Genomic DNA, 22513 nt, shown 5'->3' with positions numbered 1-22513 from the left:
ATGAATGAATGAATTGATCAATAGTGCACATAGGCAGCTTTCTCGGTAAATGAGCATGCTTGGAGGGTATGCGTCTTCCGTTTAGGTGGCGTTCTCCGTAGTGAGCGTTTGTTGTACACAGGCTTGAAGACAACTCGGCCTCGCTTCCTACCTCGGGGCACGTTTGACTGACATGCGCTGATTTGACGTACTCGCGCGAGTAGGCGTGATGAGTGTTGCCTCCCACTGGACGTTTTTTCTCATGTCGGGTGAGCAAATGCACTGTGGGAATGTGTCATGACGCGCCTTGCGTGTCCAAGAATACTTCGTGGCGCGCACGCTTTACACCCTGCCCTTTGTATACGAATGGCCGCCACCACTTTGCTGTCGTCTCTACATTGGTAATGTCATCGCGCCATTCGCTCGCTTCGTCTTCAGCTTTCATTCTTTTCGGGATAGCACGAGAAGCCGGTGAAGTAGTGTGCTCGTTCTTTTTTTTTTTTTTGGCGAAGGCCGCTGCCATACCACTAGCAGCTTCGATCGGTTTATCGATTTCGTCGCACCGTACGCTCACGTTGTCATTAGAACGAAAAAAAAAATTGCGTGTGTTGATGATTTAGCGTAAACTAGGTCGCCGCCGTATGTATTTGTTATCGAGGTCGACCTAATGGGGAAACGTGTGCTCTCTCCGTCAGTATACATAAGAAGCATTTTTACGAGGTCGAAGTTCACGGTTCTTCCGCAGCATCTGAAGCGTGTACCCGGCTGTACATAACACGCCGAAATTATACTCTCAGCTGCAGCTACGCTTAGGTTCTGGAAATGCCAGAGTGACCCGTTCCAGTATTCAAACTACACGCACCTGCATTGAGAGAACAGTATACACTCACCCAGATTCAAGCTCATGATTGGCCACTGAGCATGTACCGGCAGAAAATAAGCTCGCTTCTTTATGTGTGTGTTTTTTCTTTCTATTTCTCCTTCATAATGCTGCTGTATATCTGAACGTTTTCTTTTATATTTCGCTACTGTATCACGTTTTGGTAAGATGCCGAGATGCTTCGTCCGAGGGATATTGCATATTCCTCAAATTTAAAATTAAAATTACTTCTCGGGGCCGCCTTTATTGGCGAGTCACGTGGGGCTATCTTGTTCTTTTCCGCTGTAAAAACTTTTATTTTGCAATGGCTCACGTGCGCATCGGGAAATACCAATCACATCTAAATAGCGGATCTGTTTTTAATTAAGAACATTTCCGTCAGATAATGGGCTCGTGTGAATCCTGAAATGAACTAGATTCTCTGTTTTTACTTATCGTCCTGCACTTTCAATAAAAGCAGTTCCCTATATTGCAGCGACACAAATTTCGCTACCCGCCTTTGCCTTATGCACGGCAGCAATGATTTCACAAAACGCCCTGCGTTTCAGATTTATGAAAGACGTTTTTTTCCCCCTGTGGGGAACAAAGGCGGCGTTAAATATAGAAACGGCAGACCCGACTTGCGCAGTCTCTTAGGTCAAGCTTTCCTTTTCGATAAAGAATAAATGCAACATGCGGGCGACCAAGAGGGGGAAATTAAAAAGTCCAATTAATTTTTCTTATTACAAAATTGCGAGCTTCACGCTTGCTTTTAAGTTTACATTTGTTCCATTTCTTTTTAAAAAGCAACGCAACTTAAAGCAAGATGAATATTGTATTTTAGGTGGTTCACATCAAAATATATGACGGTCTCATGATTTGCTTTAAGGTGCTGGGATCCTTCTCGAATTCAACATTCGTTAAACGCGTCTGCCTTCAGGTAACCTTTCGAAAAAAAATAATAAGAGCGGTCTCTTGCGTATAGTTCAAGCGGTTTCACGTGGAGAAGGCTGACTGCAGCATGAAGCGCTACATAAGAAACCCACGATACGCTAAAACATTTGATTAAAATTCAGCGAGCGTCACACGGAGGCGTGCAGACCTCGGTTATACTGTATATGCTCTCACGTGTGTAGCGCGGATACGCTCGAGACGCCTGCAGAATGGAATTCTGCAACGCATAGGTCCGCAGTTGTGTGGTGTCCAGGGATTACTGCTGTGGAGATGGCGTTTATGCAAATAAATTTCTTTCTGCTTTCTTTTTTTTTGTCACTGCTATGAGACCTGTGCTTGAGTTGTATGCGCTTTTTAAAATCTGTCTGTTCAGTTCTCAGTTTTATTTTCGTCCTTGTGTTAGTCTTCAATATGTTGTCCCTGAATGCTGCCAACTTGTTCCCTCTTATTATTTTCTATCCATTTACCGCCGTCGCTATATATATCTGCTGGTCAGTCCGTGTACCTGTGTACCTTAAGTCTCATACACAAAGACTGTATGGCTGCCTGAAGTTCCTTAGTTAATTTGTAAAAAAACAATACTGCGACTTGGTCTTTTCTTTTTAAACAGCGAAGCTATTTGAGGCAGCCGTAATTTGCGAGGCCTATCCTGTGTGACCTGGCCTGTGTGGCCTATCAGGTATGTGCCACAGAAATTTGGTAAAACCCACTACTCACCACTGGTTCACTAAAAAAGGAGGCAACGGTTAACCCAAGACTAGGGAATGGGAAAGGCAACGGCGGCGGCTGGAAGGCCCCGAAGTGATGGAAGGCTTACGCCAACAACGACGTGCCCGTAGATCTATGCGAGGTGCGAACACGCTTGCTTTCAGCGCGAGTTTGTCTCTAGTTAGACATCCGTGTCGTGTCTGGTTTAACTCGAACCTCTCTGTACTGAGAATCAACGTAGAAACAAGCTAGCATCACCTAGCTGAAGCCTAGCAACGACCTAGAAGCAGCCCTCATCCCTTAGCTAAGGCCTAGAAACAACCAGATTAGTCTTCAGAATCGTCCAGTTTCGCTGTTTCAAGGCTTGCGCGGCTTAGCTTTGTGCAAGCATCGCCAATTTTTTGCATTGTGTTTGTTCAACACCAAATACATTCTGGGTGACGCAGGGATAACACTAATAATACCTGGGGTTTTACGTCCCAAAACCACGATGTGATTAATAAAGACGCCGTAGTGGAGGGCTCCGGAAATTTCGACCACCTGGGGTTCTTTAACGTGCACCTAAATATAAGCACACTGGCCTTTAGCATTTTGCCCTAAGCGAAAATGCGGCCGCCGAGGCCGGGATTCGATCCCGCGACCTTCAGGGCATCAGTCAAGCACCGTAACCATTAGACCACCGCGGCGGGTGTGAGGCAGTTATGTAAGCGCTCATGCGGTCGTGCTTCTCTCCGGTAGCTATCTTTGCCTTGTTCAATGTGTCGGTAACATAGTGGCAACGCCTTAAGACTTGGTTCGGCGCACGGATTCATGAGCATATTCGTTCGTAAGAGCTGTTTATCATTAGACGGTAGCCTCGCCCAACAATGTGTTTCACTACCAATGGCTGGTGCTTACTCCCACCGCTTCAGGGTATAAGGGCTTTGCGAACGTGCTGGTATGTCACTTATTCACGAAGAAGTTCGCGTGCAGGAACTGTTCACAAGAAGGAGTGATCGGCGTTAGCCGAGGAGAAGACAGCGTTTGGTGCGGTGAACGATAAATATCTCACGAGATCGACATTTAGGGACGCTGTTGCAAGCATGGCATCGGGATGTTGTGTTTTGTTGTAATTAGTGTTGCGCATTTAGTGATTGCCAATAAATATATTGCAGCGCGTTTTATTAGCTGAACTTACCCTCGAATGAAGTAGTTATTAAGGCGAAAGCCTCAGATGCCTCATCAAACGCGAAAATTGACCGTCAGCGGCTTCGGCGGCGTCGGCGCCGTTAACACGAGTGATGAAAAAAAAATTATCACGTGATGACGTCACCGTATGACGTCACATATGGCAAACATTTGTGACGTCATCATGATTTCATATAACATGACGTCACCACATGCCATCGTCGCTTGCTCAAAGGTGGGCCAATCACGGAGGCAGTGCAAAACGAGATGCGGTGCAGAAGGCTTGCAATGCCTCCGTTCCTGGAGGCAGAAAGCTTTCGGAAGGGGGCGGGGCAGGGTCAGTACATCGAATGAGAAGAAAAAGAAGGTGGCTTTCGCTTTCGAGTAGTCTTAGGCGAATGCATAAGGGATCCTGTGTATTAATGATGTGGCACACAACAATAACACAGTTCATGTCACATCAATAACTTTGGAGTTGGCTGCTGTTGATCTCCGCTCTTAAGCACGTGCACGAGGAGTTAAGCACATCGAAGGTTGTCATCGTTACAGAATTCGGCGACTCCCATGTCAGACTAAGAAGTGTCTTGAGTAGGTTTTCCATAGCGCAAGTAAAAGACAGCACGAAAGGAGACACGCAACGACACGCACGGTGCTAACTTCCAGCAATGCTTTAATATCGAAAACAAGGTTGTCCTTATAGACTCAGCCTCACGATTCACACCCACGTGAACATGTTAAACAAAGCGAACGTTTTAACCAATGATACCTCAAGGCATGCGCAAATATTTTAATTCTTTATCAGAGAGAACCAACGACGGCTTATTCATGCACATGTCTCCGAGGGCAGCGATCTGTTCACCTTCTATTATAAGTCTGTAGTAAGTTCGCACTTCTGCCGGCAGTGGCGGTTGAATGAAAGAGAGGGGAGTGCTGACGCTTTTTACGATGAAGGGCGAGAAGCCCTACCGGTTCATCTTTGCCGGCGTTACTTTTATGCTGACGCAATCTGTCTGACTGACTTTCCGACTTAACACTTCCCACGCATTAGCGACAAGCCAACATTGCATCTCCCGAAAAGTGACGGTGATCGCCCAGTTGTGCTTGAATCTGCCAGCGAAATTACATCTCCTGCGGGTGTACCTTCGCAATGTAGGGTATCGGCGGAAACGAATAGGTTGATCGACTCGCTTCCGCTTGCGCCCACAGTAAATGTCACTGTCCGGAAATGTTTCGCAGGCTTGACGACACTCGTCTATTGATTCGTCCCGAAACATCCCGAAACAGCACCTAGACGAGCGTGTTGCAAACGGAACCCACTTGACGCTGCGAGCCCGTACTTGCCCATCGACAAGGACGTGTCCACCCTGTAGGTTGTGTGGTTCCTGCGAGACACGAGAACCCCTTATAGAATTTCCTTGAGGCTTCCTTGCGTAGAGCACGTCGCTATTAAGGAATTATATTGTGTACTGCCCGGCGGTGCGCAAGCGCCAGTGATTGCCGGCATCCCAGTTTCTGTGCTTCTCGACGCGAAGTCTTATCGCGCCCTGCTTATTTTATTACAAGAAACTGAGTAGACCTTACATTCGCATATATTATTTTCCTTCTTTCGGAGCAACGATGTCCTCATTTTGTATCTTTATTATTTTGTAATTAGTGCAACTTGCGTGTTTCCTTTCTTTTTCTATTCGTGTTGTGTCTATTATGTTCCTATACGGGCACAATGTACTTATTAACCATTATTCTATGTTACCTCTCGTCTTGGGGTCTTTCATTTCGGCTCATTTTGTTGTGTTCTATTGCCTAACCTATATTTATATTCGTAGAGGCGTTGTGCCCCTCTAGTGGACAGTTGCCAGCCTGCTGCCTCTTGAGATCAGATCAAAGGACCTTATTAAGTGCCTTGCGAATTGGTGGAATGGGCCTGGACCCCGCCTAGGCTTCGGCTAAGGGTTGCTGGTCCTTGGCGGCTTGCTCGTCTCTCTGGACGCCCCAGAGTTGGTGCTCCAGGTCTGAGCTGAGCAACGCAGAATTCCAGCGCTCGCGAAGGCTATCGCCTCTTGTAAATAATAATAAAAAATACACTGAAAAGTTCAGGAGAGGTTGATACCGTGAACAAGCTTGGAAAGAAATAGATCAGCGTTATTTCATCGGCAGTGAAGTGATGGCAGTGACAATAATCCAACAGGGCTAGAAGGAGATCCACAGTCATTGTTATATAGGCGTAGCAATGTTTTCTGGGCCCGATCAATAGTGTTATTCCTGGATTTAGAAATGTCATTTTAGGTCACAGACGCATATTCAAGTTGGGCAAGACATACTGCGGTGTGCAATTTTCGGAAGGGTATAGGAAAATTGCATTCTCTAGATATTCTGCAAATAGAGCCAAGGGAATGAAGACCCCGCATAGCAACGCGTTTAGTGTGAGCAGAAAAGTGCAAGGTCATATCGAAGATAACGCCGAAGTCATTGAGCTCACAGGCCTAACATAACGAAAAGGACACGCTAGAAGTTTTGCGAGTGATACTCATGACTTTGGTCTTAGCAGTATTAAGGGAGATGTTACTGCTCTGGCACAATTGAGAAAAAGAAAAGAAATCTGGCTGCAGCATGGGACAGTCGTTAAAGGGGTCCTGAACCGCTTTTTAAAGTAATCGTCAGATGACCCCAGCATGGCAATTCGTCTCACGAATTGGTTGCCGCAAAAATTTCTCGAATCCGCCAAGTTCGAGTGGAGTTACAGGGATTTGTCGCACGCCTTTTCTCGCGTTTTCTCTTTTTCCGGCCCGATGAGCGCGCTCGAAGCTACACAAGGAGGGGTAGCACGGAAGAGAGAAGCTACACCAGCGCGCGTCATGAACTTGAGCGTGTCATTAAACGGATTCGCTCACTTCTAGTGTGATTCCGGTGCGCGCTAATGTCGCTACATTGCTAATTTAGCACACTATAGAGCACGGCACCGGCCCGTGGCAACACCCCGTGACAAGAAGCGCGTCTGGTCCAAACGCCGCTTTTATGTCAGGTATCGGCCAATAGCAGCAATCTGCTCTATGACGAAGAGGGTGAGGACGAGCCTCTGTGTGTGTGAAGAGAGGGAGCACTTGAGAAAGTCGCAGCTTCGAACTCTGCTTGTAAAGTGTCCTTGCCGCGCACGACTGCAATATTTGGCTGAGGTGTTCACAGAAGCGTCTGCTTTCCGCAGTGCGTATTTTTTTTTTTCACCAAGCACAAGGGTTGGTTGAGGATCTCTAATAACAGAATCAAAAGCCTTGCTAACGTCACAGTAAATGGCGTCAACCTGCTCTCTTTGAAATACAAGCGGGGCGGTCTGCGTTATGAAACTAGGAAGATTTGTGATATAGTTGATCGATCAATGAGAAATGCGTGTTGATTCGGAATCGACAGATTTTTCACACCAAAAGACAATATGTTGTGAAGAGCCAGCTCAAGGATCTTTGATGTGGTACAGGTAAGTCAAATTGGACGATAATTCCAGACATCGGTTTTACAGCCATGACTACAGCAACAACACGAGCAGTTTTCCACATGCTAGGGACGACGACGTCGGCAACAGCAATAATAATGTGTAACGCCAAGGGGCTGAACCAATGTGAGAGCAACGGTTCAATGTGAAACCTGTTGGGACTACGGTGGTACATGTGCGACTGCTGGCTGTCATAGACAGCCCTCGTATTTCTTAGGCATTAAACTTCAGTTTGAGAGAAAATAAAATCACTTGCGGTGTACCAGCACCACTGCAACGGCTCCAACGATCTACATAGGCAAATGTAGCTTACCACGTAGTACATCTTGTTATTCGAATCCAAAGAATTGCAGACGTCACAACTGTTATGGGCATTCACGCGGCATCATCCGCCGGTGGGTCAGCGGGTCGTTCGGTCACTGCAGTAGGCTGGTCCGCTAAGGACTGACCAGTCCGTGTCCGTCGCAGCGTGTCCTCCGTAGTTCGGCGCGGCCGCGTTCTCTCACGGCAAGCGGCGGCGCTGCAAGAGGTGTAGACACATGGCTCTGGGCCGTCGTCGAAGGGGACGTGCCGCCACTTTCTCCTCTCTCGTCGTGCGCGAACTCGGTAGCTGTTTACTCTCGGCAAACACGTTTCTCCGTCGGCTCAGCGTTGCTCTCGTGCACGCTGATGGGTAAAGCGAGGAGCGGAGTCGGTAACAAAGGGCGCCGCGTGCCCAAGCTTTTCTTTTCTTCCCTTACTCCTGTAGGTAGATCAAAATCTATCACTGCGTCTGACCCTACAGGCTTCATTTCGCGTGCGCACGGGTACACGTATCGCAGAAGAGCGAACAGCGGCGCCCAATTTTTGTTTCGCTAGGGGATTTCATTGAAAGCATCAAGTCTACATGCAGGAAAAGAAGGGTCGAAAGTAACAAGTACAAGGTGTGCTATTCAATGACAATCAGTATAACGAAAGGCCTGTGACAAATAAAAAGGGAGTTCGCTTTAGAATACGGTGTACGTTCCATGAGTAACCACACACAGCCGGAAACAACACACCTGTCGTTTCCGCGTGCATAAAACGAAAGTCGGAAAATGAATCGTCGAACCACATCGATATGCTGAGCTGCGGTATATTATAGCTTCCGCAACCTCCTTATGTAAACGAGAAAAGATAAAACAGCGGTTAGGAGGGGACCGCAATGTTTCGTGGAATGACGCTCCACTCCCATTAAAGGAGTACTGACATGAATTTTAAAATTTTTCGGGTTGTTGCCCTAAATGAAAGCACGGGTGTCGAGAACCCTAAAAAGAGTGTCGTGGTGCCTGGGGATGCATTGCACATATTTTTAATACCGCTTCTTTCAACCAGCAGTTTCGGTTTCGGTTTCGAGAGGGCGGCTTCATAGTGACGTGTCAAGTCTGCCCGTGACGTCACGGGCAGACTGCAACCCACGAAATATGCACTTGCTGTCCTTTGCTGTCAATCGAACGTGGTTCATGATGAGTGAACTGTCGTCCGGTGCCTCCGACAGCGATTTCTGTGATTTAGGCTGCATGCAGAACCCAGACTTCGCAAACCAAGTGGGTTGACTTGAAACGTCACAGGGCTCTCCATGCGGTGAAGCTGCCTTGCAGATGCTGGGAGATGAAAACTTTAAAATCAAACTTAAATATTTATACGTGTTTCCCGGATGCGGTGTGGGGAGAGCGTTAGCACTACATGCCAAGGAAACCAAAAACGTCCGTTTTGCTGCACTTCAAAATCGTGTCAGTACTCCTTTAAAGATTGTGGTAGATGGAACCGACGATGCATAGCAACAGGAATAATATTATGCTTTTTGCTCGCTTGTAATGTAAGGTTCTCGGTTTCATTCTCCTCAGGCGCAATAATGTCGCCGGTCTAATGGCGGGAGAACGCTGGTGTTGCGGCTCCTTTGTAACAACAGAACGCGGTTGAATTGCACAGACTGAGCGTCCCATCCCTTTGTCATATTTAGCACAATAGAAATGTCCCATTGAAACGCACGTAATATTGACATACAGCTTGGACAGACCGTGTATTCATGTCTGCCGTGTGGCAGGTACTGTCTCTGCCATAGACAGCCTACTTTATAGTGCCCACCTTTGTAGGCTGACGCCGAGCTATCCGACCTGGTCTCAGATTATTCATATAGTTCTTGGACGAAATGTTGTGCTTGGAAAACTTTCGTAATCGTTCGCATTTCATATATTTCGTAATTTCGTCTTTTACGGCGCCATTCACGTTGCTTTTACGGTTTCCCCTATTGGAACTTGCGGCTCTGTTATATAGTCGATAACTGCTATTGACTCCAAAACCGCAAAAGCGCTCTCGGGTCTTTCTGTTGCGTAGAGGCGCTTGCAAGGCTCTACAATCCCAAGAGCTTGAATTCTGGTGGCGCTTTTTCATCTGGGCGGTTTAGGACAAATTAAAACTTAAGACTTTGTCAACTTGTCAGGCGTATAGAGTGGGTGATATTAAAAGTGCTTCATTCCATTTTAGAAATGATATTTTATTCCTTGTTTTTCACGCGGTTTCCAACGTCAATAAATTAACAAAAGTAGCCTGAAGAAAAAGGAAAACCGCTTTTACGCGCAACAGATGTTACGAAGAGGAAAAAAAAAAACTTTTTAACCAAGGTTTTCCCGTTTTTCATTTTTAAATCTCATTCCTTTTACTTGCTCTTATTCCACAACTGTCGGTACCTAACGACAGACGACGTCTCGTTTCCCGCTTGGGTGCAGTGCGGGATGTGAGGCGGTATATGGATGAGAGTGGAAGGCTGGCGCGACCGGGGTTAGGGTCTCATTCTGGACGGCGAATCCAGCGCCCAGTCAGCACGCGTCACTGCCGCCATCCACGTGGCTTCGCCGCGGCGTGCTGGGTTTCGCGGCGCACGGCTACCCAAGATGAGACGGGACGAAGCCGCGGCTCACGGTACTCGCGTTGCTTTTTGAGTTCGCGGCACTCTCTGGACTCGACGTTTTTCACGCGCCGTACCAGCAGCCGTGCATCGATCAGCCGCAGCGCGCCTCGGGCGCACCGCGCTGCCCATTCGCTGCGACTTGAGCGGCAGTGCGGCGGCGGTATCGCTATTTGCAAATAAATAAAGGCCGACGTCGCGAGCGGCTCTCCTCCTCCTCCTTTCCCCCCAGCTGTCGCCGACGCGTAGCGCCGCGTCTTTCCAGCCTATATATACGCTTTCAAATTGCAATTCCATTCCATCCTCGGTGTCACCGCATCTCGTTCGCTTAGTCGGGTTCGTTCGTTTGCTTTTGTTTGTTTGCTTCCTTTGATTTTGTTGACCGCTCTCTTTGGAAAAGGCGAAATCCCGAAGTGGTTTGCAGCAGTAAAAGCGCGAACCGTTCCTCTAAGGCTAGGGGAGATTTGTTTCTAAATAAATTCACCAGCTCGCCTTCTTACGAAGCCTCGATATCCTATCGGCTCGCGCAAGCCGTGCGCGTATTTGTCCCCAAATCCGCCGGGTCGTCACTGACGCCATTGCGAAACGGCACAACCCCCCCCCCCCGCCCCCAAGAAAAAAATAACAAAGCGTGGCACAGCCTACAGCGTGATATATATACAGGGTGTTTCCAGATATCAAAAAAGAAACAAAAAAAAAAACGTAGTTACCCTCAACTGAATAAAACCAACGACATATGCGTTGCCGTGATGTGGCGCTCGTTAGGGTATTTTTATATTGCGTTTAAATAGTTTTATTTCATATATCGCGGGATTTCTTTACACGCGGGGAAAAAAAAAAAATCACCACGCAGCATGTACGTGGACACAAAAAATGGATCTGTCGTTTTGGAATGCCGTATATAACGTAGCGAAACGCAGTTGGCCCCAAAGTGAATACTAAAAAAAATTTGCATAATTGATTAACTTGATGAAAAAAGATACCCTAACAAGCGTCGTATGACGGCAAACCATATGTCATTGGTTTTATGCAGTTGCCATTAACAACTTTTTAAAATGAATATTCTGTTCTAGTTACGTGAAACATCCTGTGTGTTTGTGTGTGTGTGTGTGTGTTAGTCGTAATTATACGAAGTAACCGGCAGTGAAGATAGATAAAGTAGAATGGAAGTTAATTACTCCGTTTACTTGATATGCAGAATTAAATAGTAACATACATTACGATGACAGTTGACTAAAAATGCTAACGAAGACTAAACGAGCCTTATCATCGCCCTCCGCATTAAGTGTACGGTGCTTTTATTCCTACTCTGAGATAGAACTATGTTCTACATTACATTCACTCGCACGCATTAATGATAACAACCCTAGTGCTCTTTCCTTTCTCTTTGTGCGCCGTTGAAATGTTGAAAGATAGCCTATGCAACCATTCAATGACCAGCTCTTACTTTGTTTGCCCTCATTCTATTTATGCGCAAATGTAGAAAAACGAAAGTTTTCGAGTTTCCTAGAACCATTGCCTGCGGGGAGAGTCTCGTGCAGTTTTTCTTTTTTCCCCGCACCCATTGCGAGCTCTTTTAGAAAAAAAAAAAAAGCCGAACGCTCGCCGAAGATTTGTTGCGTCATTAAAATAAGCGGTTCTGGTCATATAAGTACTGTGTCGCTCTTAAACGGTACTTCGAATGAGCCATCATTTTTTAATGTGAACATATGTATATATCAGCTTAGAACAAGACAAAGCTGAGCTAGTTGGTACGGATTCATGATAAGACTTTCCACCGCAGTGCACCTTTTCAGTTGATAGTCGGCGTTCGTATTGTCTTGATCTCTTCTCTTGCGTCCGTGCCTGCACGCTTACCATATTTTATCATGTATATGAGCACTTCACGCAAAAACTGTTCTCTGATGATTGGTGTCCGCGGACTGTGTAGCAGTATTTAGAAACACGCGACCCATAGCCTTTCTCGTAGTAGGTTACAACGCGAGAAGCAGTTTGGAGAGCGCAGCGCGTACGTTGAATCCCAACTCTTCCTGAGGCTTGGCGTGCGTGTGTGGTGCATCGCTTAACGTTGCGGAACTGTACCGCCTGTGGCTCGGCGCTGTACTTAAGTAACCTCGTAATGCCAACAGTTGACAGCCCCGCCAGAGCGACGTGCAGCTGGAACAAGATAGTTACACCCCTGCTGTAGGTCTCGCCGCGCTGTATTCCGAAAACACAAGTGATGTGAGCCATGCTTGGCTCAAAGAAAAGCCGTCTGCTATCAAAACTGAAAGCTTTAACCCTCTGCTTTTAGAGAAAATCTGCGTAGGTTTCATCTGCGACGTTCATGAAACTGAGGCGTACAGGCCTACACGAAGCAGACTTTGAGAACTCTGGTCTTTTGTATACGGCTGGATGATGTCGTTTCTGCTTCGCGCGTCTCTTTCTATATCATACCTCTTTCCACCATGCAGGCTACTTCTGGGTTAAACTTCCCTACATTTCTGTGCATCCCTGCTTTCTCGGGCTCGGTCTCTCTTCCTCTCTTTCTCTCTTCTCTACCCCTATCTTTTTCATTTTATTCTTTGTCTGCAGGACTACTACGGCTATACTGTGTGTGAGGTACAGAACGAGTGCGACATTTTAGTCCTTCCCTGTTCTTCGGAAAAAGTCTCTTGAAAGTTGACTCGTGGCACAAAGAACGAACGAAAGTGCAAAGCAAGCAAGCTGGTCATCCAGAAGGATTTGGGGCCTAGTATCGAACGAACGTCTGATCTTGAGGCTGGTTCTGGAAATCGAAGCACAAGAAGCGATGCTTGCGTTCACGTTTCCCTATATGTTCCACCAAGAGCCAGCGAGGCTGAGTTTCGGCCAACTTATCTAAGAAGAAAAACGGTGCACGCCTGCCTATAAATTATTCGGGAATACGAAATTCTTCGCGGGGAGCCTTGATGTCATTATCGTGACGTGGAAATGGCGAAATCCGCTTTCCTGGCGCGATGAGATGCATTTATTTTTCGTAATACCCGTTGACGCGGCCACACAAAAATTTCATTAACTTCACAATGCCTTAAACTTTAATGTCATTTGCGTGACGCCGCACGGACATAGCTAATGCCATTTGCCATAATGATATTCGCTATCTAATGGGTTCGCCATAATTAATTTTGACTATGAAATGTGTTTTACCGACGCTATAGCTCCCTTGATGAAGTGTAATTTAATTATTTGGAATAGCGTCAATCATGTTATTTAGATTTTGGTCATAACTTTAAGCTACAACGCTGATGTAACGAGTTGTATTTGACGAACTTTGCCTTTGCCACAGATTTGGCACGGAAAACGCCATTTCGCATGTAGGCTTCGGACTTCACGTGTAACGGCTGATGTTGCTATGGTAAATACAACGACAAACGGGAAGTTAATGGCACCATAGTAGGCGTATTTTTACGTTTCAGTCGCCTCGAAGGCAGATTCAGTTTCTGAATGTTTTTTTTTAATTATAAGGGAATTTAGGGCACCACGATTGAAGCTAGGTCTTTTTAAATTTAAATTTAGAAAAGAGATTTTTCTCAGAATGGGTTCCCGGCTTCTTTACGAAGTAAGCACACAATACGCCAAACAATGTTTATACGCGTAGTACAGACGTAGATAGTACAGACGTCACAAGAACTCCGTGTGCAAAGCAGTCTCTTGAGTTTTTCTGAGTTTATATAGTGCCGTGCCGGCGTGTATTTTTTTCCTTGTCGAACGGATTTGCACATGTGACGTCAAAATTCTGCTCCCTCTCAAAGCGTCTTATTCGAATGCATGAAAAATGATTCAACATGGGAATGTCACTGAAGCCAATGTTTCGACGAGTGGACTTCTCTTCGTCAGGGCAGCTGCTCTGGCGAAGACAAGTCCACTTGTTAGAAAAATTGGCTCCTGTGACATTCCCATGTTCAACGATTTTTCATCACTTGAATCCTCCATCTTCCCCTTAACTTCTGTCTTGTGTTCTCGAATGTAGTAGCTGCGATTCAGTGTGTCGCTAAGGGGGTTAAATGAACATGTTTAACTCCTTCTTCCACATGCATCTAACTATACAATTTAATATGTATAGGCTCTAGTGTATGAAAGGATAAGTTGGGTAAACATATTTAGCCACGTTATTGTGACCCATCCAAATTTACACGCGCTCATCGCTCCTAAGTAAATCTGGAGAAGGAAAAAGAAACACGTCATCATATAAACATATACAAAACAAATATTCAGTTTTAGCGCACGTGGCTGTAAACAATGTGAAGTGAAGCTTTAGTCAAGCAGTTTATAATTTTTTCTGCACTACAGCCATGCCTAATGCGAACCAACTATGCAATGGAAATACGAGGCCACGATGTTGTCTCTTTTTACGGCACATGCCTCTGAACTCTTGTTCTCCTCGAACGGCATGGTGACGTTGATGCGCTACTCGTTATCTACCATGACATATATATACGTGTCGCGTTTATCATAACCTGCATCCTCATGTCATATTCACAGCATACCCCACTACAGCCATTCTTGTATTGTTTAATTGTATAATGTTCTAAGCAGTTTACAGCTCTTATATTTAGGCCTCTATGCAGCCACGCCACGTGAACCGATAGCCGCACTTCGCCCTCGCACTATGTGGTGGTTATGGTACTTGACTATACTTACCCGAAGGTCTCTGGATTCAATCCCGGCCGTGTTGTCCGCATTTCTATGGAGGCTAAATGCTAGAGGACCATGTGTTTAGATTTAGGCGCCCTCCCCACTCCAGAACATTTTCAGTTTTTGCACGTATATATATATATATATATATATTGAAAGACGCAGGAATACTTCACCAGGCAGGGCCAGCAGCAGCGTTTATTCCGCGATGTCTGCCTCGGCTCAGAACAGCAACCAACCAACCCAATGGCGATGATGATGGTTATGTACAAGTGAGAACGATGAAGTACGATAAATGTGCTTACACTAATTTCCCCCCCTCTTCGAAGCGGCCAGCCTGGCCGCAACTCAAAGATCAGCTGAACGAGTAATGAAAGGCTTCATGCGTGACACGTGAACAATTTCTGTGCTGCGACGACGGTGGTCAGTGACGGACTGAAGCGGGGTGACGAGATAGTTCACTGGGGAAGTTCGTCGTAGAACGGTGTATGGGCCAACGTACCGGTGAAGAAATTTCTCGCAGAGCCCTGACGCTCGAGTCGGGGTCCATAGTAAGACCTTATCTCCGGAATGAAATGTCACGTCGCGTCTTTTGCTATCGCAGCGACGTTTTCGTTCTTCTTGAGTGGCTTCCGTGTTGCGCCGAGCAATTTCACGGCATTGCGCGACTCGAGCTGCGAACTCTTCTGGTAGAGGAGTACTGGACGGAGCTGGACCAAAGAAGAATGCCGTGTCGAAGACTGATGATGCAGATCGTCCATACACAAGGAAGAAAGGGCTGTAGCCGGTAGATCTTTGTGTCGCGGTATTATATGCGAAGGTGACAAACGGCAAAATATTGTCCCAGTTTTTGTGATCCGGACGTAGGTACATGGAGATCATGTCAGAGAGCGTTCGGTGAAAGCGCTCAGTAAGACCGTTCGTCTGCGGGTGGTACGTAGAAGTGGTTTTATGCGTCGTTCTACAGGCCCGTAGGACTTCCTCGAGGACGTGCGAAATGAAGGCTTTGCCCCGGTCACTCAGAAGAACGCGAGGAGCTCCATGGCGCAAGACGATGGACTGCAAGAAAAAGTCGGCGACTTCTGTAGCAGTACCGGACCGAAGAGACGCAGTCTCGGCGTATCTTGTCAAATGATCGACTGCAGTGACGATCCAACGGTGACCGTTAGACGTCAACGGCAAGGGACCATACAAGTTAATTCCGACAAATTCAAAAGGTGTTGTCGGACAGGGAAGAGGCTGCAGGAAACCGGCGGGTGGGGACGTGGACCGCTTACGGTGCTGACATGACGCGCACGAGCCCACGTATTTGGCTACCGACGTGGACAAGCCGGGCCAGAAACAGCGGGTCCTGATGCGGTCGTAGGTCTTGCGAAAACCTATATGACCAGCAGCAATGTCATCGTGAAATGCTTCTAAAACACGAAGACGAAGGCAGCGGGGAAGGACCGGCACCCACTTGTTACCCGTGGGATGATAAATATAGCGTTCGAGCACACCGTCGTCGAGGCGGAATTGTCTAAGCTGGCGTCTCAAGCGGCTGTTAGGTGGTTTAGTGATGCCGCGAAGGTAGTCAAGGAAAGTTCGACAGTAGGTGTCGGCCCGCTGAAGTGAACGGAAACCGGCTTGCGAAGAAGGTTGAATTTGGTCCAGTGAGGTGATCGACAGGTGTCGTGAGGCAGGCGGAATGTCGGAGCTCTGAGGAGGCGATGCGGAGGACGTATTGTGAAGAGATAGCGAAAGTGGGCATCGGGACAGCGCGTCGGCATCATGATGACATTTGCCAGACTTATATGTGACGGTAAAGTCATACTCTTGCAAGCGCAGGACCCAGCGCCCTAGACGTCCTGACATATTCTTCATCGAGGACAACCAACACAGTGCGTGATGGTCTGTGACGATAGTGAAGTGCCGACCGTAGAGGTACGGGCGGAATTTTTGTATCGACCAGACAATAGCCAGGCATTCCTGCTCCGTGATCGTGTAGTTCCTCTCCGCTGTCGACAGAGTCCGGCTGGCGTATGCCACAACCTGCTCTTTAGAGGCGGCATCACGCTGCAAAAGTACTGCTCCAATACCTTGCGCACTTGCGTCAGTGTGGAGGACAGTAGGCGCGCTCTCGTCAAAGTGGCGAAGCACTGGTCCGGAAGTCAGGCGTTCTTTAAGGACTTCAAAAGCGATCTCGCAGTCGTCGGACCAAGCGAAAGGAGCACCAGCGACTAATAGCTTATTTAGGGGAGCCGCTATAGTCGCGAAGTTGCGTATAAAGCGGCGAAAGTATGACGCCAGGCCAAGAAAACTGCGCAACGTCTTTTGGGTGGAAGGCCGAGGAAACTGCAATACAGCGGCTATCTTGTCGGGATCTGGCCGGACTCCGTCTTTGGAAACGACGTGACCGAGGACTTTTATACTTTCGCTGGCAAACATGCACTTTTTGGTATTTATCTGAAGGCCAGCGTTTGAAAGGCACTGAAGTACCTCGTCTAATCGTTGAAGGTGTTGGGCAAAGGTAGATGAAAACACAACAATATCATCTAAATAACAGAGGCAGGTCTTCCATTTTAGGACACGAAGAACAGTATCTATCATGCGCTCAAATGTTGCCGGAGCGTTGCACAGGCCTAATGGCATTACGTTAAATTCGTAGAGCCCATCCGGCGTAGCAAAGGCGGTTTTCTCTTTGTCAGCCTCATTCATAGGGATTTGCCAATACCCCGATCGTAGGTCAAGGCTGGAAAAATACTGCGCTCCTTGTAGTGTGTCCAAGGCGTCATCTATTCGAGGCATAGGATATACATCCTTGCGCGTGATCTTATTTAGCGCTCGATAATCAACGCAGAAACGAACGGAGCCATCTTTTTCCTTCACTAAGACGACCGGAGAAGCCCAGGAACTGGAAGATGGCCGTATTATCTTGCGTGATAGCATATCATCAACTTGTTCTTCAATGACTTTTCTTTCCGATTGTGAGACACGATAAGGCCGACGGCGTATAATACCAGAACCATCCGTTTCAATGCGGTGTACGGCCACGGGAGTCTGACTCAGTGTCGTGGCACAGCTATCGAAGCAGGCCTTATGCTTAGCTAAAAGCGCCAATAACGCTGTGGATTGTGCAGAGGTTAGATCGGAGCCGATTACTGCTCGGAAAGGGGAAGAACTCGCACCTGACGTGGGTACTGACGATGAAGACGGGCAAAGTGCTGCAATGGAGGTCAGTGGAGATGCGTCTATCGTCGCTACAGTCATCCCCTTGGGCAACATCGTAGATTCTGCAGTTGTGTTGCAAATGGGCAGAAGCGCGCGGCCATGAGACAACCGGAGGAGACAGGGGGCGACGAGAATTCCACGAGAGGTGCAGCGAGGAGCAGGGGCAACTAGGGCGTCACCATCGGCTACTTGGCTAGATGCAACAGCTACCACGTGTTCATGACCAGGGCGCAAAACACAGTCTTCAGCGACAGCCAAGTTGAAGATCAATGAAGGCGGGACTGACATAGATGCATCCGATGTATCCGTGATGTGAACGACGTGTTCTTTACATGATATGACAGCGGAAGCAGAATGTAGGAAGTCCCAACCCAGGATAAGTTCATGAACGCACGTGCGTAGCACAATCATCTCGATGTGGTGACGTATGCCGTCGATGAAAACGCGAGCCGTACACTGTCCATCAGGTTGGATGAGTACGTTATTTGCGCCATGCAACACAGGTCCTACATAAGGTGTTCTGACTTTACGGAGCCGCGAGCACAAGTCACTACGTATAACAGAAGTAGCGGCACCGGTATCAACAAGCGCTTGCACAGGAACACCTTCAATAGTCACTGACAACAGGTTAGCCGGGGAAACGGGAGGCATTTTTGATGATCGACGGGACGCAGTTTTCCCTCCAAAAACTGCAATCCTTAGTTTTCCGAATGTTGTTCAAGAGTGCGGGAGAGGGGCCGAAGCGGCGATGCCGAGCGGCGGTAGGGTGATGGAGAGCGTCGTCTGGAGGAGCGGTAGTCCTGATGTTGACGCGGGGACGCTGGAGGAGACGGAGACCGGTACTGCGTGAATGGGTAGGAGTCTGGACCATAATGATCGGGTCTTCGAAACCGGTCCCGCTCGAACTCAGCATAGCCTCGTCGTTCATCCTGCTGGCGGCGACGGCAGTAACGAGATATGTGGCCTCGGATACCGCAGTAAAAACAAACAGGACGGGACGGACGCCACTGAGGAGACGAGGGTGGAGCAGGTACCGCACCTCGCACAGAAGCCAAATGGCCACAAGTAATGTCAGCAGGCCCAGACGTGACCGCAGCAGGCGGAATTGCAGCTATATCGGCATATGTGGGCATCAGTGTTTGAGCAACTGATGCTGTCGGTGTCGTCAGGGAGGCCACATCAGCGTATGTGGGCAGCGGGCGTGCTGGTGGAGCGACCGGCGCTGTCGGTGTTGTCATGGCCGCCAACTCCTGCTTCACAAGATTCCGCAGGTCGAACGGTGCGGGTGGAGTTGAGACGGCAGTGGACCGCTGCTGTTCCAGGTCTCGAAGTTCTTCACGGATGATGGCGCGGATAAGAGCTTTCAAATCAGAGGGAGGCATAAGGCGAGGATCGCTGTCTTGTTGAAGGCGGAGGGACTGCAATTGGTCAAGGCGTTGGCATGTGGAAATGATGTTTTCAACCGTAGTTGGATTGTTAACAGCCAAGGCGTTGAACGCAACCGTGCCAATTCCTTTAAGGATGTGGCGAACGCGCTCGGCCTCCGTCATATCGCTGTTCGCACGGCGACAGAGGGCCAAAACATCCTCGATATATGAAGTGTATGTCTCCTGTGCAAGTTGAACCCGCGTAGCCAGCTTCTGTTTGGCGGTTTCGGAACGACCTGACGAGCATCCGAAGATTTGTCGCAGCTTGGTGGCAAAGGTCAACCAATCGACGAAGTCAGTTTCGTGGTTGAAATACCACGTTTTGGCAACGCCGGTCAGGTAGAATGGGAGATAGCTCAATTTCTCCGCTTCGGTCCACCGATTGGCTGCACCCACACGGTTGTAAAGGTCGAGCCAGTCCTCGACGTCGTCACCGCGGAGACCAGCGAATACGGGTGGTTCGCGCTGAGGGCTGGTGACAGTGGACGAAGGGAGGGCAGCCGCAGGCATCGGCGCGGTAGGGTTAGGGCTAGGTGTTGGTTCCGTTGTCTGCATAGCTGTGGGGGTGGCCGGGCGCAAGCGGCGACCGGATCGTAGCTCCAGGTGGGACACGAACGTAGGAGGACGTCGGGATCTTGACCCACCTCCACCACTCTGAAAGACGCAGGAATACTTCACCAGGCAGGGCCAGCAGCAGCGTTTATTCCGCGATGTCTGCCTCGGCTCAGAACAGCAACCAACCAACCCAATGGCGATGATGATGGTTATGTACAAGTGAGAACGATGAAGTACGATAAATGTGCTTACAATATATATATATATATATATATATATATATATATATATATATATATATATAATATAAAGCGCACATACAAACGCATGCTCGAACATACATGAAGTATGGTTTCTGGCTACACTCCTGCCCACGATAGTAAATAACAACTACGCTTATCGGTGCACAATAGTTACGTATTGTGCTAGAACAATAAGAAGTACGTCGGGCACGCTTCTTTTGCGGTGGAACATATTGGGAGAATACATTGTATGCGCGCAACATCGGAAGCTTCGGAGGCCTGCGAAAAAGCAGATTCCTTAAGCCTGGATACGCAGTCTGCATTCCAAATCTGCCGCGTGTGCTATAGTAGTACCCTACACAATGTTGTATTGTTTTAAAGGCTACGGCTACATGCAAGCCAACCTTTGTTTTAAAGGTTGGGTTTGCATGTAAAATTTGTTCACGCTGGGCAGTCGCCACTGCCGCACCGCACCAATAGTTCAGAGACTCGTCGTTCCGGCGCGCAGTTTTAACATTGTTGTTAGCGGGCACCCGAAGACTTTTGGGCCCGGAGCACCCATGGCGATGAAGCACATCATTACCGTTGTCAGATGAGCCTTATTGCTCGACCATGGGGAAAGAAAACTAGCTACCGTACGCCCCTCTGTTAGGAGGTGAGGAGTGCTGCTGCTGAAAGGAATGGCGGCTTTTCTATCAACATGCCTGCGCAGTGCGCGCCCATAAAAGCTGAAACAAAAGCCACTCCCGAACGTGTGCCTAATGAAGCTGTCAGCACGCTATAGCGTCCGTGATTTTTCCTTTGTCTTGCCGTAACTGGCGGTACACATTTCGTGTACATATACTATTCGATATTTGATTGGATATTCGATATTCTTGGCCACTATTCGCCGCGAGATCGGGCTACAGGTGGCAGCACCGTCGCCGCGCTAGTGTGGATAGGCGGTTGTTGGCGCGTATACAAACGTGCACAACAGCGCTTCGTTGTGAGCGATGTGACTTGATTTCCGGCAAACAAAATGCGTTGACTGCAGCTTTGTGCTAATATGTGCGCTCTTCATTCCCGAATTAATGCACGAAGCGCGCCGAACGTTACAATTACTTGTGAGAGAAGCGCATTCTGCCAACGAACGGGTTGCTCGCCTTCGGCGACAGTCGGCGTTTTCGCAATGGGTGACGTTTTCTCGTTTTATTTGTACATGTTTAGCTTGTGTTCCACCTACTACGCACTGCTGTATCGCGCGACTGAAATAACTATTTACTTCTTGTTCATTTGGATGCCCCTCAACAAAAAGAAAGCCCGTATTCCTGCACGATGAGTTGAAATAGGACTTTGTGCACTGCATGCTCAAATATTCATTCGCATTTCTTATTCAGTTCTCCATGAAATGTAGGACAGTTTATAGGTTTACTGAGGAAAGCTACGTGGCTGACAGCGCTTTAGCGCTACGGAGACGTTTATCACGCACACGCTTGTTTATATTCCAGTAACGGTACACAAAGGTAACTGTACAGCACGGAAATTTCTTCGATTGATTACTTGCACGACAGCAATGGAACAAAGGCCCGGTTATTTCACGGGACCAAAGTACGCTTTTTCATACGAATAATGTCCGCTGCCTTCTGTCAATCCAAACAACGCAACACAAATGCTCAAGATAATGTAAAGAAAAAAAAGATGTGGCTTCGCGTGAAATTACTACGACATAAATGTAAACTACGCCGTTTGGATTATTTTGACCATCAGCGCTCATTAACGCGCACTTTAATCTAAGTACACGGGTGTTTTTGTATAAATTTTGCCACAAGTTAAAATTGCGCAAGGCAACTCAGTTTTGCGATTTCCGTGTCATTTCATTTTCTGTTCTTTTTAGGGGACAATTTAAGTACCGAAGTGTCAGACGTGACTCAACAGAAATATTTCTTTCTAGTGAGACCAGGACCGTACACAACTAAAGCTCGACGCATAACGTATAAACCACGCTTTACCACAACGCACAAAGCCTTTTTTTATCACCGCGCCGCTAAAAGGCTATATTCACATGAGATTTCATCTTTAGGGCAACGCCAAGTGCACATTGCAATGCGCTTGAACAGCGGCACCTACACTGACTCTCGTGAACGGAGGGTACGACGACCACACACAGCACTATCGACAAGTGCACTCTCTGATCTTATTACAGTACATATACAGCCGATCAAGGCCAAATGCTTCTCTACATCGCATTAGGCATACGTACGAGCGGTTTAAGTTGCACTAACGCAATGGAACAAACCGCCTTTTGAGGATCTGCATGACGTACGCGCACATGCAGACACACGGGGCTAGCAGACGACGCACGGAGCAATC

General features: G+C 47.8%; 1 protein-coding gene and 1 long non-coding RNA gene across 3 annotated transcripts in view; one reads left to right on the top strand and one right to left on the bottom strand.

The window, feature by feature from the left end:
• Positions 1-7643, bottom strand: part of LOC119400222 (uncharacterized) — a 91400-nt gene extending 83757 nt beyond the window's left edge. The window contains exon 1 of the long non-coding RNA XR_005185038.2: positions 7462-7643. This is a non-coding gene — a long non-coding RNA (uncharacterized LOC119400222). The remainder of the gene's footprint in view (positions 1-7461) is intronic.
• Positions 1-22513, top strand: part of LOC119400214 (frequenin-1) — a 271350-nt gene that overhangs the window by 77153 nt on the left and 171684 nt on the right. The gene's annotated exons all lie outside the window — the stretch shown is intronic.

Source organism: Rhipicephalus sanguineus, chromosome 1, assembly GCF_013339695.2.
Source record: "Rhipicephalus sanguineus isolate Rsan-2018 chromosome 1, BIME_Rsan_1.4, whole genome shotgun sequence".
Taxonomy (NCBI): Eukaryota; Metazoa; Arthropoda; class Arachnida; order Ixodida; family Ixodidae; genus Rhipicephalus; species Rhipicephalus sanguineus.
Note: the sequence above shows the minus strand (reverse complement) of the source record. Positions and strands in the feature narration are given on the sequence as shown.